Genomic DNA, 14231 nt, shown 5'->3' with positions numbered 1-14231 from the left:
CTGGTATAAAAAGTAATTGAAAATACATTAATATAAAAACAATTTTACAGTGTACTGTCCCTTTAAGCACTCTGCAGACTAGTTTAGCATCATGGGATGTATAGTTCCTAAACATCAGGGGTGCCAAGGCTAGAAATCGCTGGCCTAGATCAATACCTTGGGTTCTCTATTAAAAAATATAAAAATGGTTTTGATAGGATAAAAATAAAAAGTAACAATGCTCTATTTCTGTTTAAATGAAGTGAAAGGAAAAATGCTCAAAATTCTAAGGTATTTTGGGCACATTTTTCGCTGAAATTCTCAGTAGCGAAGGGGTTAAATGGCCTCTGTGTGCTAAGCTTACAATTGGTTGTTTAAATCATAAGATTTATATTTTAAGATATTTATTAACAGGCCTTGATATTTCACCATCAGTTGAAGATTGTTAGAAGAGTCCCTGACTTAAAGGGATACTAAACCCAATTTTTTTTCTTTCATGATTCAGATAGAGCATGCCATTTTAAGCGACTTTCTAATTTACTCCTATTATCAATGTTTATTTGTTCTATTGCTATCTTTATTTGAAAAAATCATGAATCTAAGCTAAGGAGACAGACCATTTTTGGTTCAGCACCCTGGATAGTGCTTAATGATTGGTGGGTATATTTAGCCACCAATTAGCAAGCACAACCTAGGTGCTGAACCAAAAATGGGTCGGCTGTGTACCTTAAATTCCTGCTTTTCCAAATAAAGATAGCAAGGAAACGAAGAAAAATTGATAATAGGAGTAAATTAGAAAGTTGCTTAAAATTGCATGCTCTATCTGAATCATGAAAGAAAGAAATTGGGTTTCGTATCCCTTTAATGAGATTCACTTCACCATTAATTGGAAATTTTTAGCGCAGAATTTTTTCCTGAAATTATAAAAGATCCAGTTTTCCAGGATGAAGTCACATATTAAAATTATTATTTCATACAGTTTTTGAATAAGGCATCCAGTTGATTAAGTTAACTGTGTAATGTGCAAATGGTTCAAAGTAACAATAATCTTGGTAAATCAGGAAACAATAATGCTAAGTTAATGTTTTTATAGTTTCCATGTCTAATCAAATGTGTCATTTTTTCCAGGGTCGACATCAGGGTATAGAAGGGTCCCTATATCGGGCTAGTCAGGTTTGAATATTTCATGAGAAACCTGTAACTGATGATTTCTGCATGCCATGTATTGTTAAGACTTCGGTTTTCCAAAAAAATGTGATGTCATTATGTAGCTCAGTGGTACGGTTGCCAGCAGTAGCAGATGATTGTGAGAATTTACTGGTCTTGGTTAAATTATTCAAGTAATATTGTCATGTTGTTTTATCCATGATTTTGCTATTACCATGGTTATTTAAAGTTGTTTTCAAATCTGCAGATGAAGTGTGTTGGTTTATTTGGCTTTTTGTTTGGAATTGTCTTAGCTGGAATGTTTAGCTACTATGTAGCATATCTGGGAATTTCCTTTTCTTAAAGAGATAGGGAAGTCAAAATTAAACTTGCATGATTCAGATAGAGCATGTAATTGGAAGACACTTTTAAATTCACTTCTATTTTCAAATGTGCTTCGTTCTCTTGGTATCCCTTGTTGAAAAAGAATACGCACATATCCTACACTAGTGGGAGCTAGCTGTTGATTGTTGCCTGCACACATTTGTCTCTTGTGATTGGCTATCTAGATGTGTTCAACAAGCTGCCAGTAGTGCAATGATGCTCCTTCAGCAAATGATAACAATAGAATGATGCAAATTTGATAATAGAAGTAAATTGAAAATGTGTTTAAAATTGTATGTTCTGTCCAAATCATGAAAGAGAAAATGTTGGTTTTCTGACTCTTTAACTTGTCCTGATTGGCTTATTTCTTTTTTTTGTGTGTGTTTTTTAAAGTGATACTGTCACAACGTTCACAGTTTAAGTATATAGATTTTGTTTTTCATAGTCTACAGTATACGGATGTAGATGTGGTGAAGTATTCTTAAATGAGCTTTTCAAAGTATTGTCATTGATTTTGTATGAATTTGAAAAAAAAAATGTAGTTTTGTTTAGATTAAAGTGAAGGTCAATTTTGATGAATTAGTGCCCGGTTTTTAATAATCCTATTAAAAACAAGGGCACTTTAATTCATCAAAATTGACATTTCACACGTTTTCTTCAAAAACTTACGTTTTAATCCTGGCAGCCGCTCCAAAATGACGAATCCGGCTTCCTCCAATCACGGTGTTGCATCAGGCCAAGATTCCACCGGGGAGGAAGCCGGATTCGACATTTCTGACGTCTGCAGAGGCTTCCGACGGCCGGGGGAATCGCTGGAGCGGCTGCCAGGATTAAAAGGTAAGTTTTTGAAGAAAATAAGTGAAATGTCAATTTTAATGAATTAACGTGCCATTGTTTTTAATAGGATTATTAAAAACCTGGCACAAATTCATCAAAATTGCCCTTCACTTTAAGACTATCCATTTTTTATTTTTTTTATATAAAGATCCCCCAAATGATGAAAACAGAAGCTTATTATGATGCAATAGAATAGATATTAGTCTGTCATTTTAGGTTTGTGTGCTCATAGAATTCTGCTAGCAGTATAGAGTTTTTTTAAATGTTTATTTTGTACATGATCTGGATGTGTATTAGCGATGTCACAGGGATTTGCTTCAATAGCACGTTAATTATTGGACTCAAAATCAATTCCACTTAATAAAGGAGCTCTCGGGGTTTGATTTTAAAATTCATAGTTTCAACTTGAAATCTCAGCTATTTTAAGAAACTGCAAACTCATAGTCCCGCTCCAGTATGTGGGCCAGAAACATACTTATGATTAAAGGAACAGTTCACTGCAAAATTGTTTTTCCCTGAATGTGTTCCCCATGACTTTATACCAGCTGCAGCGTATATAATGTAAGAGAAATTGTTCTTTACAACCACAGCCCATCAAAATAGGCTTGGCTTGCTGATCAGATCTTATATCTGTCTGTGTACAATACTTAGAAAGAACAATTGGAAAATAACATTTTAGAAATGTATCTCTTCCACCTCCTACTGTGAGTGTAATTTCTTTTCTTGGCTGTGTTTACATAGTTTCTAAATAGCCTATACCTAGGTATAGAAACTTCCGTATATGTAGGGATACTACAGGCCCAAATCAGCTATTTTAAATGCCAATATAAAGGCTAAGGGGATATTTGTAAACAATTTTATACACTCGAGCTGGTAAAATGGATTGTTGGGAACAAATTAAAGGAGAGAGTTTTTGTTTAAACTGTCCTTTTATATGGAACTGCAAGACCGTCCTTAAACTTGACTTTCATTAACATAGGACACAAGTTCAGCATGGTGCTTAATGAAAGGTGTTCCTATGTAGTTGTGTGAGTGGAAATTAACTGCGAAGGAGCTACTTGAAGTCGCTCCATCATTTGGACCTTGGTTTTGACTGTATGGGTTAATTTGTGGCTCTGTATTTGTAGGCATGAATGCGTCTATGGACATTTTTAAATGCTTTTTTTTTTTTCCAGTAGATTTAAAGGAAATATATTAAGCAGCCTTAGTGAACTTGAACAAAGTTTCTGGTTTAGCAGTTTATGCACATTATCTTCCATTCGTTATTTTTGTTATAGCTGTTTGTGTGCATTTTTAGATCTATATTAAAAAGAATTACTTTAAAGGGACAATAAAGTCATTATTAAACTTTTGTGAGTCAGAGCATGTAATTTTAAACATTTGTGAAAGAGTAAAGCTAAGTATAATCAAGAATGTGTACATATATGTGGCAGTAGTGTATGCAACGCTGCTATAAACGTTATTGCAAAGACTGCTGCCAAATGGCTAAAGACACTTGCACGTGCAGTGCACTCTCCTTGTTCATAGAAGTAAACGGAAAAGTTGTTTAAAATTGCATGCTCTGTTCAGTCTGTTTAAGTTTAATTTCAACTTTACTGGCCCTTTAATTACTGATGTTAAAGGCACATAAAAATGCAAAAAGAAAATGCTCTAGTTTGTTACAGCATTTTATGACTGTTCTATTGCTTGCATGTAACTATGTATGCATTTTACCCCTGAAAAAGGGCAAAATACATAGTTAAGGTCAACTACTGAGCAAAAATGCACTACTGGGAGCTAGCTGACTTCATCTAGTGAGCCAATAAGGGTGATGTGTATGTGTAGCCACTGATCACCAGCTAACTCCCAGTAGTGCATTGTGGCTCCCGAGCCTACCTATGTTTCCTTTTTAACAAAAAATACAAAGAGAACAAAATTAATTCAATAGAATAGGTACATTGGAAAACCTGTTACAAATTGCATGCTCTGCCTGACATATGAAAGTTCAATTTTGACTTTGTGTCCTTTAGTTCAGACAACTAAAACAAGGAATATCCTGTGTTTAATTGACATTTGAAGCTTAAACTCTACATCCTTCAACACTGCATGCATGTACATGAACTTACCATGGATTAACTTTTAGATACACAGATTTTGATGAATGAAAAACACAATGAATTTTGTATCTTTGTTGCTTTTGTCCAAAAACAATAAGCAAGCGTCCCTTTCAGAAAAGATACAGATAGGGCATGTAAACAACTTTTCAATTTACTTTTATTATCAAATTTGCTTTGTTCGCTTGGAATTCTTTGTTGCAATCTAAACTTAGGTAGGCGCATATGCTAATTTCTAAGCACTTGAAGGCCGTCTCTTATTTTAGTGCATTTTGACATTTTTCAGGTAGACAGTGCTAGTTCATGTGTGCCATACAGATAACATTGTGCTCACTCCCGTGGAGTTATTTATAAGTCAGCACTGATTGGCTAAAATGCAAGTCTGTCAAAAAGAATTATATAAGGGGGTAGTCTGCAGAGGCTTAGATACAAGTTAATCACAGAGGTAAAAAGTATATTAATATAACAGTGTTGGTTTTGCAAAACTGGGAAATGGGTAATTAAAGGGGATTATCTATCTTTTTAAACAATTCTGGAGTAGAGTAGACAGTCCCTTTAAGTTTAAACTGCTGCTCTGCTGCCCTTAAGAAGTTCCCCATAGGAAATAGCAGACAGATTTTCTTGAACAAATTAATTCTGAAAGTCCACCACAATAAGTTATTTTGTTTTGTACGATTCATCTAAAATTTTGTTTTTGTCTCTTCTCAATCTACGAGGCCAAATTTGAAATCCAAAGTTTATAGGGGAAATTTTTAAATTATGTCACAATTTAAAATCTATGAGTTTCCTTGCTTTTATGTGTTTGAGCATAAAGGGACAGTCTAGTCGAAACGGAAATACACTGTGCAATTTTTTGTTTTCTTTTGTGTATTAGCAAAAATGCCTCTATTAAATGGACAGTAAGCACCTTGAGATTTTCATATAAAATCTTTAGTTATGCATAACAAAACAACTTTGCAATATTTTTTCATTAATATTATTTATTTTGCCCCCTTTAATGTATTTTTGCTCAGAGATGAAGCAAATTCTAATTCTCATAACTTGAAAAACAATTGCAGTTAAAAGGATGTTAATTTGTAGCAGTACAACAGAAATGTATTTTAATTACAAGGTGTTTACTGCCCCTTTTAAAGCTTCAACTGTTTCATTGATAGCTTTTACTGTGTATCTGTCTGTATGGTGGTGTCTGTTATTGTGGTGGGTATAAATTATATAACGTGTAGGGACAGAATAAAGTAATATAATATGGGTAGACTTGATGGGCCTGTTTGGTTTTATCTACCTTCAAATTCTATGTTTCTATATTTGCCATCATGTTACATTGAGACTTGACATTTTCTGCTGCTGTTTTCTGTTTGCTTATGTTTGCTCATAACACATTAGTCATTTGGTTCCTCCTACAAATGTGAAATATGTTACAAAAAAGAGAGCTCTCAATGAAAATGATCTCCCTTAGAATTTATTTTTTTATTTTTACTATATATATATATATTTATTCTTTTATTTTATTTTATTGCTTCATTTTCCACATTCCTTATTTGAGAGTAAGATGTTTTGATCAGTGCAAAAATGTAGGGAACTTTAAAGGGATACGGAAGTCAAAGTTGAACGTTCATGGTTGAGAGAGAGCATGCAATTTTAAGAGACTTCAATTTACTTCTGCTATTAAAGGGACATAAAACAGGTTGAGATCTGTGCATATCCTAAAAGGGCTAATTTATTTTAAATAATTTGCATTAAAAAATTTTTACAAATTGCTGGCAAGTATTTTAAAGTAATTTACAAAAATAAGCAAAACTAATTGCATAGCTAAACTGCCTGGAGCAGCCAACTCTACCCCCCCCTTATCAGTGTTTAGACACAGGCATTGTATTTCAACTGAGTTCACAGCTTCTAGGCATGCTCCAGCAGATAATCCCTATGCACTTTTGCATTCTACTAAAACAACAATAGATATAGATACAGCCATACAAGGAAATGTGTGGGGGGAGTTAGAGCTGTACAATTCAGAAACTAAAAAGAAAGGGTTAATGGCGAGGCACTGCAGTATAAATTTGCAGGTAAAGTAATTAAAGTACATATTATATTTTGTCTCTATCCTAACTTGTTTTATGTCCCTTTTAATTTAATTTCTTCTCTTGGTAAACTTTGATAAAATGCATAACTATGTAGTCTCGGGAGCAGCAATGCACCACTGGAAACTAGCTGGGGATTTGTGGCTACACACATTAGTCTCTTTTCATTTACTTGCCAGATGTGTTCAGCTAGGTCTGGATCTGACTTTAATGAGACCTAAAACCTCCAACATTTTGAATTTACTTCTGTTATTAATTTTGCTTTGTTCTCTCGGTAACCTTTCTTGAAGGAGCAGCATTGCACTACTGGGAGCCAGCTGAACACGTTGGTAAGCCAATTACAAGAGGCATATTTGTGCAGAGACCAATCAGCAGCTAGTTCTCAGCTCCTGAGTCAACCTAGGAATACTTTTCAACAAAGGATACCAAGAGAATGAGAGCAAATTAGATTAACCCTTTGAGTGCTAAGCACTTTCCCACCTGGGTGCTAAGGTTTTCTTAAAGGGTTTTTTATTTAATATTTTTTTTTTCTACTTTTTTCTATTTATTTCAGACCGTTGGAAAGGTTAGGCGATTACCTTTCCAACGGTGGGTCTTGGGGGTCTGTAGCTGCTTAGATGCCTGAGATACAGGCTTCTAAGCAGCATGCCCCCTGCTCCTATATTTAACAATGTTAATGTTAAATAAAGTTGCACAGTGACGTCATCACGTTTATTGCGCGTTACGTCACCACGCAAAACGGAAGCCCCGGCGATGCCTTTCATTATGCAGCACCGATCGCCGGGGTAGGAGCGGGTGGGAGCCCCCAGATCTCCCTCAAGTTGGGACAGTGCTAGTGACGGCTCTGAGCTGTCATTAGCACCAGAGTGGGAAACTCTGTGACGGCTCAAAGCCGTCATTAGCACTCAAGGGGTTAAAGAAGTAAATTGGAAAGTTGTTTAAACTGTATGCTCTGTCTGAATCACAAAAAAACAAGTTGAGTTTTTTGTCCCTTTTAACTATAGGTTACTTTAAAGGGACATAATACTTTTATGCTAAATCCCTTGAAAATGATGCAGCATAACTGTAAAAAGCTGACAGGAAAATATCACCTGAACTTCTATATGTAAAAAATGAATATATTTTACCTCACAATTTCCTCAGCTCAGAGTAAGTGCTATGTAACTATTTATACTTCAGTTACTGCCCAGCTGCAGGTTAGAAAAAATTAACAGCAGCCAATCCGCATCAGCAGTGCTGAGGTCATGAGCTGTTTTACTGTGATCTCATGAGATTTTATAGTAAACTTCCTTAAACTGAATAGGGAAATAACATGAGTCTGCATGAGGCACACTCCCTTGCAGGTCCTGGGACATGCATACTGATCTGCTGCTTAAGGTCCTTTGCAATGGGGTGTGAATACTTAGGATTTATTTTATAGAAACAGATTTTTATTTTTTTTAGGTGCCACTTTTTTGGGATTTCTGCTCTATTCCCTTCTTTCCTTTTTTTGTTACACAACACTGACATTCTGTATGAGTAAATAAATAACCATTATTTGTTTTTCTGAAATCTATAGTGAAATCCATCCTTGGAACCCTTGCTCACTCTGAGGAATCAGCTGCACCTCGCTGGCAACATTTATGAAGGGTGAAATGTTTGTCAATTTAGTAACCCTTTAATAATACTATGTGTTTAACCCCTGAGCAGAAATTGCCGCTGATACAGTAAGCAACTCTAATCACACAACTGAGTCGTGGCGCAGGAATACCCTGCTAATACAGCAGGTTAGGGACTGGAGCGCCGCTGTAAAGCAAAAACAGCCTGAAAGCAGAGCAAGGCGATTTTCACTTTCTTTACACTTGTCAGTGTGTTTAAAAATGTCAAAACATATTTGAACTTACATATATTAGATCAGCAATAGCACTGAGTTTAGTTTAAAGGGATAGGAAACCCCAACATTTTCTTTCATGGTTTAAATAGAAAATACAATTTTAAACAACCTTACAATTTACTTCCATTGTCACATTTGCTTAATTCTCTTGTTATCCTTTGCTGAAAAAACAGCATTGCACTACTGCCAGCTAGCTGAGCACATATAGTCAGCAAATCACAAGAGACAAATATGTGCAGGCACCAATTAGCAGCAGCTCCCACTAGTGTAGGATATGTGCGTATTCTTTTTCAACAAGGGATACCAAGAGAACAAAGCACTTTTGAAAATAGAAGTGAATTTAAAAGTGTCTTAAAATAACGTGCTATAGGAATCATACACGTTTATTTTTTACTTTTCTATCCCTTTAACCCTAACACAGTACAGCATAGTATTTCAATTACGCAGGTACAATACATGCCGACACCAGACAGGGATCATATTCAGAATATGGGTACAGTGCTGTATAAACTAAAACAGCACAGTACCCTTAAAACAGTGACAATTACTGTAGTAAAATTTGCCCGACTACTACACTGATATACGCTTTCTCGCGATGAGTACAATACTGTTTTCTTCTTAAACAGGAAGAGTCCACAGCTGCATTCATTACTTTTGGGAATTCCGAACCTGGCCATCAGAAGGAGGCAAAGACACCCCAGCCAAAGGCTTAAATACCTCCCCCACTTCCCTCATCCCCTAATCATTCTTTGCCTTTCGTCACAGGAGGTTGGCAGAGAAGTGTCAGAAGATTTTTATACAGTCTCTTATGGCAGGTTGTACTCTTCGAAATGGGGCTGGAGTTTTAAGTAATCCTGTCAGTCTTTCAGTGAAAGCATGGATGATTGTTAGTCTGGAGATGCAGGGAAAGTCTTTCTGCGAAACCATCCCGACTCATGTTAACAGCTCAGCTTCTTAGCAATCGGCGTTGACGACGAGTTTTGCTGCCTGCTTTCTTCTCTCAAGGCTATGTCAGAAGCGAGGCTACTATCTGTCACACTTGAAGGGCCTTGTTCCTGTTCCACAGCTTTGTTTCTGGTAAGATCGTTTTATTTTACTTCGATGATGTAAATAAAGTAATGTAAACGAAGAGTCAGGGTCTCAGTGGGACTCCTTTATCTTTATAAGGAATCAAGGGTTAATATCTCCTTAGGGGGGTTATTGAACAGGGGGGACTTTAATCATGTTTATGTGATTCTGTCTGCTAATGTGTAGTGTTATTTGGGCTTGTCGCTAGAATGGAACATAACGGCCTTTTTCTTGTCATGGAGTTATGGAGGATTCTGATTCAGATTCTACTTATTTGAAGAGTATGAAATGGCCCGGGTAATCCATACCTATCAGTTATGTTCCGAATGCCACTCTAGAGTGTTCTCTTCTCCCGATACAGGGAACTTAGAGTCCGCTGAGCCATCCGCCCCTGGGGATCCCATATCCTGCACGGCGCGTCCCCTAGAACCTTCTTTGACTACGTAAGCAGGTATCCCTAATGCTGTTTCCTCTTCTCCGGAAGGCAGCTTGTTTCCTCCAGAGGTTACAGCATGGTTCTGCATGGCCATATCTATGGCCCTGGCGCATTTACATCTTCCAGAGGAGGTTTTGCTAAGATACTGTCCGTGTTATGCTTACCGGGGCTCATCAGGCATGGGATTATCTGGGTCAGATCAGCCATCTGGGGAAGCGGTTTCCTGTGAAGCTTCAGGGGCCCAACCCTCAGGGTTGGGGTCAGTTGTCCCGGCAGAGTTAAGTCTTGCTTTTCCTTATAGACTGGCACGCCTTCGTGTCCTGCTACGGCATGTTTTGGCGGTGCTAGAAGCTCCCAGTACTAATAGGTTAAGAGATCCTCAGTTTTCTGCTCGAGACGGCAAGCTGGGTTAGACGTGTGGGAATGAAGTTAATCTCCTGGTCGTCTACAATTTTCCTTTCTTTTTGGGGTATTTTATTCCAGTTCTGAGCTTTGGAAGAATGGCGTCTCTAATTGGCTGGTCCGTTATGTTATGACTTCTCCGTTGGGAAATATTCATCTCTGGAATTTGATACTAGCGATTTTGTGGTCGCTTGGGCACTTCCGCAGATGTCGCGTGTTAAGGTGCATTGTTATGTCTTTAGATCCTTTTATCGAGTCCTCGTGAGGTCTCAAATTTTCTGTGGCCTGGTACAGTTTGGAGTGTCCTATGTAGCAGGCTGGTCCTAATGGGGCCATATTTCTGTTCCTTACGGTCTATATCATCCACGTGGTGCCAGTGTAACTGGCTTACCTGGCTGGGTGGTGAGTTGCTCACTCGGTTGAGGAGTTTTATTTCTCTTGGTGTCTCTTCAGATCGAACAATGCTTTGCTTTTGCCTGGAGTTTTCATGAAGTGACCCTCCATGAATCTCCATTAATTTTTTGAGGCTCTGCACACGCAGGGCTAAAACATGGTAGAGTTCCAAACAAACGTCAGACTGGTTCTCGTTCTGCCTTTGGGTGGGGCATTGGGGAATTGTACTCAGTCCTCACTGTCCTGTTTCTCGTGGGCGGGGATCCAAAGCGGATCCTACTAGGGATCGACCTGGACGATTTTCCTCTTCTTCGTTCTCCTCTTGGAATCTGTTGTCCTTGATGACGGTATCTCTTCCTTCGGGTTGAGGTTGAAGGGCCTTTTGTCCCCTTCCTTGGGGTTGGCTTCGGGTCATCTGTTTCTGGAAGTTGAAGCCTTTTGGTTATTGTACTTCCAGTATCTCGTCTGTTCCCATATTTTGGGAGCTTTACAAATTAGATTGTCTCCCCTTTTTCCTGTTCCGCCCCTGCCTAGGCGTTTTGGGGTTTTCTCCCGCCAGGGGTTAGGATACATTTTCTTTCTCAATTCTCGAGCTGTAGGGGTGTCAGGGAAGTGGATCCTGTGGATCTTGGATAATTTTGTTAGCTTCTCCAGCCAGTTTCTAAGGGAGAGGTGGCGTAGTGGTTAGCTCCACCGCACCTAAAGCAGGAGGTTGTGGGTTTGAACCCAGGTAGAGCTCCTGTTCTCTCATCTGTCTTGTGATTCTGGTGACAGCTAGCATTCCTAAGCAGAGTTTTCTCTTTTCTCGTATATTACTAGTCTTTGGACTTGGTGAAGGTTGTCCCTAGAGCCATAGGGCCTTCCAGAGTGGCTGTGAGGCTTCCCCATTGCCTATCGCCCTTATGGTGGTAGTTGTATCCTGCTGTGGGTGTCCTACACTCTCTGTGTATGGGACATTTTGTGAGAGTTCACCGTCCAAGAGGTCTTGGCTATGACTGTGGTGCAAGGTCTACTCCGGATGGGGTAACCTAGTGGTTCCTCAGGGGTTCATAACATTTTCAGCCAGCTCCGAGTTTTCGGATGCCCGGGTTTGTTTGTCCTGTCTTTGAATGGAATTTTGGGGGTCTGTATCCAAGTCCCTTAGGACTGGTTTTTGACAGCCCAGTTTCCCGGTTCCGTGACGTCTTCTGTTCCTACAAGTGTAATTTTTCTCTCTTGCAGAGAGATTTAGACATCTTACTGGGCTGGTCTTAGTGGCCGGATAATTTCCTTCAGTGTATTGACCTTTTAAGCTCGTCTACAACTTGCTCCAGCCCTGCTGTAGTAGCCTGATGATTAGCCTAGATGTTTAGTGAGCAGAAGGTTTGCAGTTTGAAGCCAACTGCAGCTAATTGCACCTTGATTGCATGCTAGCAAGCTGTTACATTCTAGCTTTGCTTTCCCTCCCTTAGGGGGTGAATTTGACATTCCATAGTATCCACCTGGGCTTGGAGGTATTTTTTTATTACTTTGTTTAGTGGGGTTGGTCCCCCTGCCTTGAGTAAGGGATGTCAGTGTGACGGGATGGATTTCTGGGCCATACTGTAGTTCCTGTGAGGGTCTCCTTTTGGGAGTACCTTTTGTCTTCAGGAAGGGAGCTGTGTCTGGTTCCCTCCCTTTTTTCCTTCCTGCAGGTCCTGCTAACAGGGTAATTTTATTTTCCTATGTATTTCGGACATTATCAGTCACTTTGGCGCTGGGTCCATTGCCGAAGCGAAAGTTAGGAATATGTTCATCTTATCTGCGTATCATTGTTATGGTGAGCCTTCCTTAAAGGGACATTATACACTCATTTTTTCTTTGCAGAAATGTTTTGTAGATGATCTATTTATATAGCCCATAAAGTTTTTTTTTTTTTTTTTTTTTAAATAAATGTATAGTTTTGCTTATTTTTAAATAACATTGCTCTGATTTTCAGACTCCTAACCAAGCCCCAAAGTTTTATGTGAATACCATCAGCTACCTTCTCCAGCTTGCTCCTGTTTGTGTAAATGGCCTTTTCATATGCAAAAGAAGGGGAAGGGGGAGTGTCTTATTTGCCACTTGCAGTGGGCTTTCCTGCTACATTTTCAACAGAGCCAAACTGACAGCTTCTAAGTAAGTTTTTAAACAGTTTTATACTGGATTTTTATATCAGTATCTGTGCATCTTATTCTTTATAGTAGTGTCTATTGCATGCAGTTATATGAAAATTAGTCCATACTGTCCCTTTAAGTGAGATGCCTCACGGGGGATCCCTCCTCGGCAGGTAGTTTTCTCTACCAGTGTCTGGGCTCTGTTCTTTCCTGACCCTTTTTTCGGGAAGGTGCTGTCCTGCACTTTGAAGCTCTTCTTCTAAAGAAGGTCCTGTGTGGTAGGGTGGCGACCTTGTGGTCGCTAAGTCCTTCATTGTAGCAGGACACCTATGACTTGGAGGAGCATATTCAGATATCTGATGCTGTTTTTTTTCAGAGGCTCCCGGGGTTTGTCTTTGGTTGCTCTATTCTGGGTGCGAGTGAGCGCTCTGCGTAGGGAAGTGATTCTTCCTTACCCCTTTTAAGTTCTCAGGACACTACTTGGTCCTTTGTTTTATGTAGATTGAGATTTACAAGTCCTCTCTTGCCTGTTCATCCTGGTTCACTTTCTTGGAGTACCTCTTCTTTGGTCCTAGTCCTTTTGGGTTCTGATGGTCCTTTCAGTCTTATTTATCCGATTCTTTTTCTTCCCCACTGGGGGAACGTGGATATTTCCCCTTTCTGCTGATCGGGGGGGTTAATTTTGTGGGCTGCGTGCCTGCGGGACTTTGTCTCCTCACAGGCTTTTGGCTCGGTCGAATCTAATAACCTAATATCGGCCTTGCTGGTTTTAACTGTTGGGCAGTCATCTCTGCCTTTTTCTTTTTTGTCCTTTTGGCTTCTAGTGAAGCAGTTTTTACCTGTCGGGAGTTTTGGGTGTTGTAGGCTGTGGCGCCCTCAGAAGGGGCCGCCTTTCGTACCCGCCCGTTTTGCATTCAGCGTCCTCTATAGCTTAGGTGTTGTTTTCGCAAAAGTAATGAATGCAGCTGTGGACTCTTCCCGTTTAAGAAGAAAAACTTAAATTATTTTTACCTGATAATTATCTTTTCTTGTGACGGGAAGAGTCAACAGCTCCCCGCCCGTGTTTTATCATAAGGGGCGGCCGTATTTTTTGTTTTCTTCTGGCACCTTTTTCACCCTGATGTTTCCCCTACTGTTCCTTGTTCCCTCGGCAGAATGACTAGGGGATGAGGGAAGTGGGGGAGGTATTTAAACCTTTGGCTGGGGTGTCTTTGCCTCCTCCTGGTGGCCAGGTTCTGAATTCCCAAAAGTATTGAATGCAGCTGTGGACTTTTCCCGTCAGAAGAAAAGAAAATTATCAGGTAAGCATAATTTAAGTTTTTAAACTCCTTGGACGTTGGACTGTAGGTTCCGTATTAGCACCATGTTAGCGAAGTGCTGTAATTTCTGTACTTCTACTATGTGTTTAATTCATTTGCAGGGCTTAATGAC

The 14231-nt window shown here is 39.1% G+C and overlaps 1 protein-coding gene across 5 annotated transcripts in view; it reads left to right on the top strand.

Annotated features, from left to right (window-relative positions):
* Positions 1 to 14231, top strand: part of SCAF8 (SR-related CTD associated factor 8) — a 579788-nt gene that overhangs the window by 15326 nt on the left and 550231 nt on the right. Inside the window, exon 2 of one of the 5 annotated variants that reach the window (XM_053710976.1) lies at positions 1108 to 1152. The exons of the other annotated variants lie outside the window; for them this stretch is intronic. The gene's annotated coding sequence lies outside the window, so the exon portion shown is untranslated. The remainder of the gene's footprint in view (positions 1 to 1107; positions 1153 to 14231) is intronic. 5 annotated transcript variants of the gene reach the window in all.

Source organism: Bombina bombina, chromosome 4 (genome assembly GCF_027579735.1).
Source record: "Bombina bombina isolate aBomBom1 chromosome 4, aBomBom1.pri, whole genome shotgun sequence".
Taxonomy (NCBI): Eukaryota; Metazoa; Chordata; class Amphibia; order Anura; family Bombinatoridae; genus Bombina; species Bombina bombina.
Note: the sequence above shows the minus strand (reverse complement) of the source record. Positions and strands in the feature narration are given on the sequence as shown.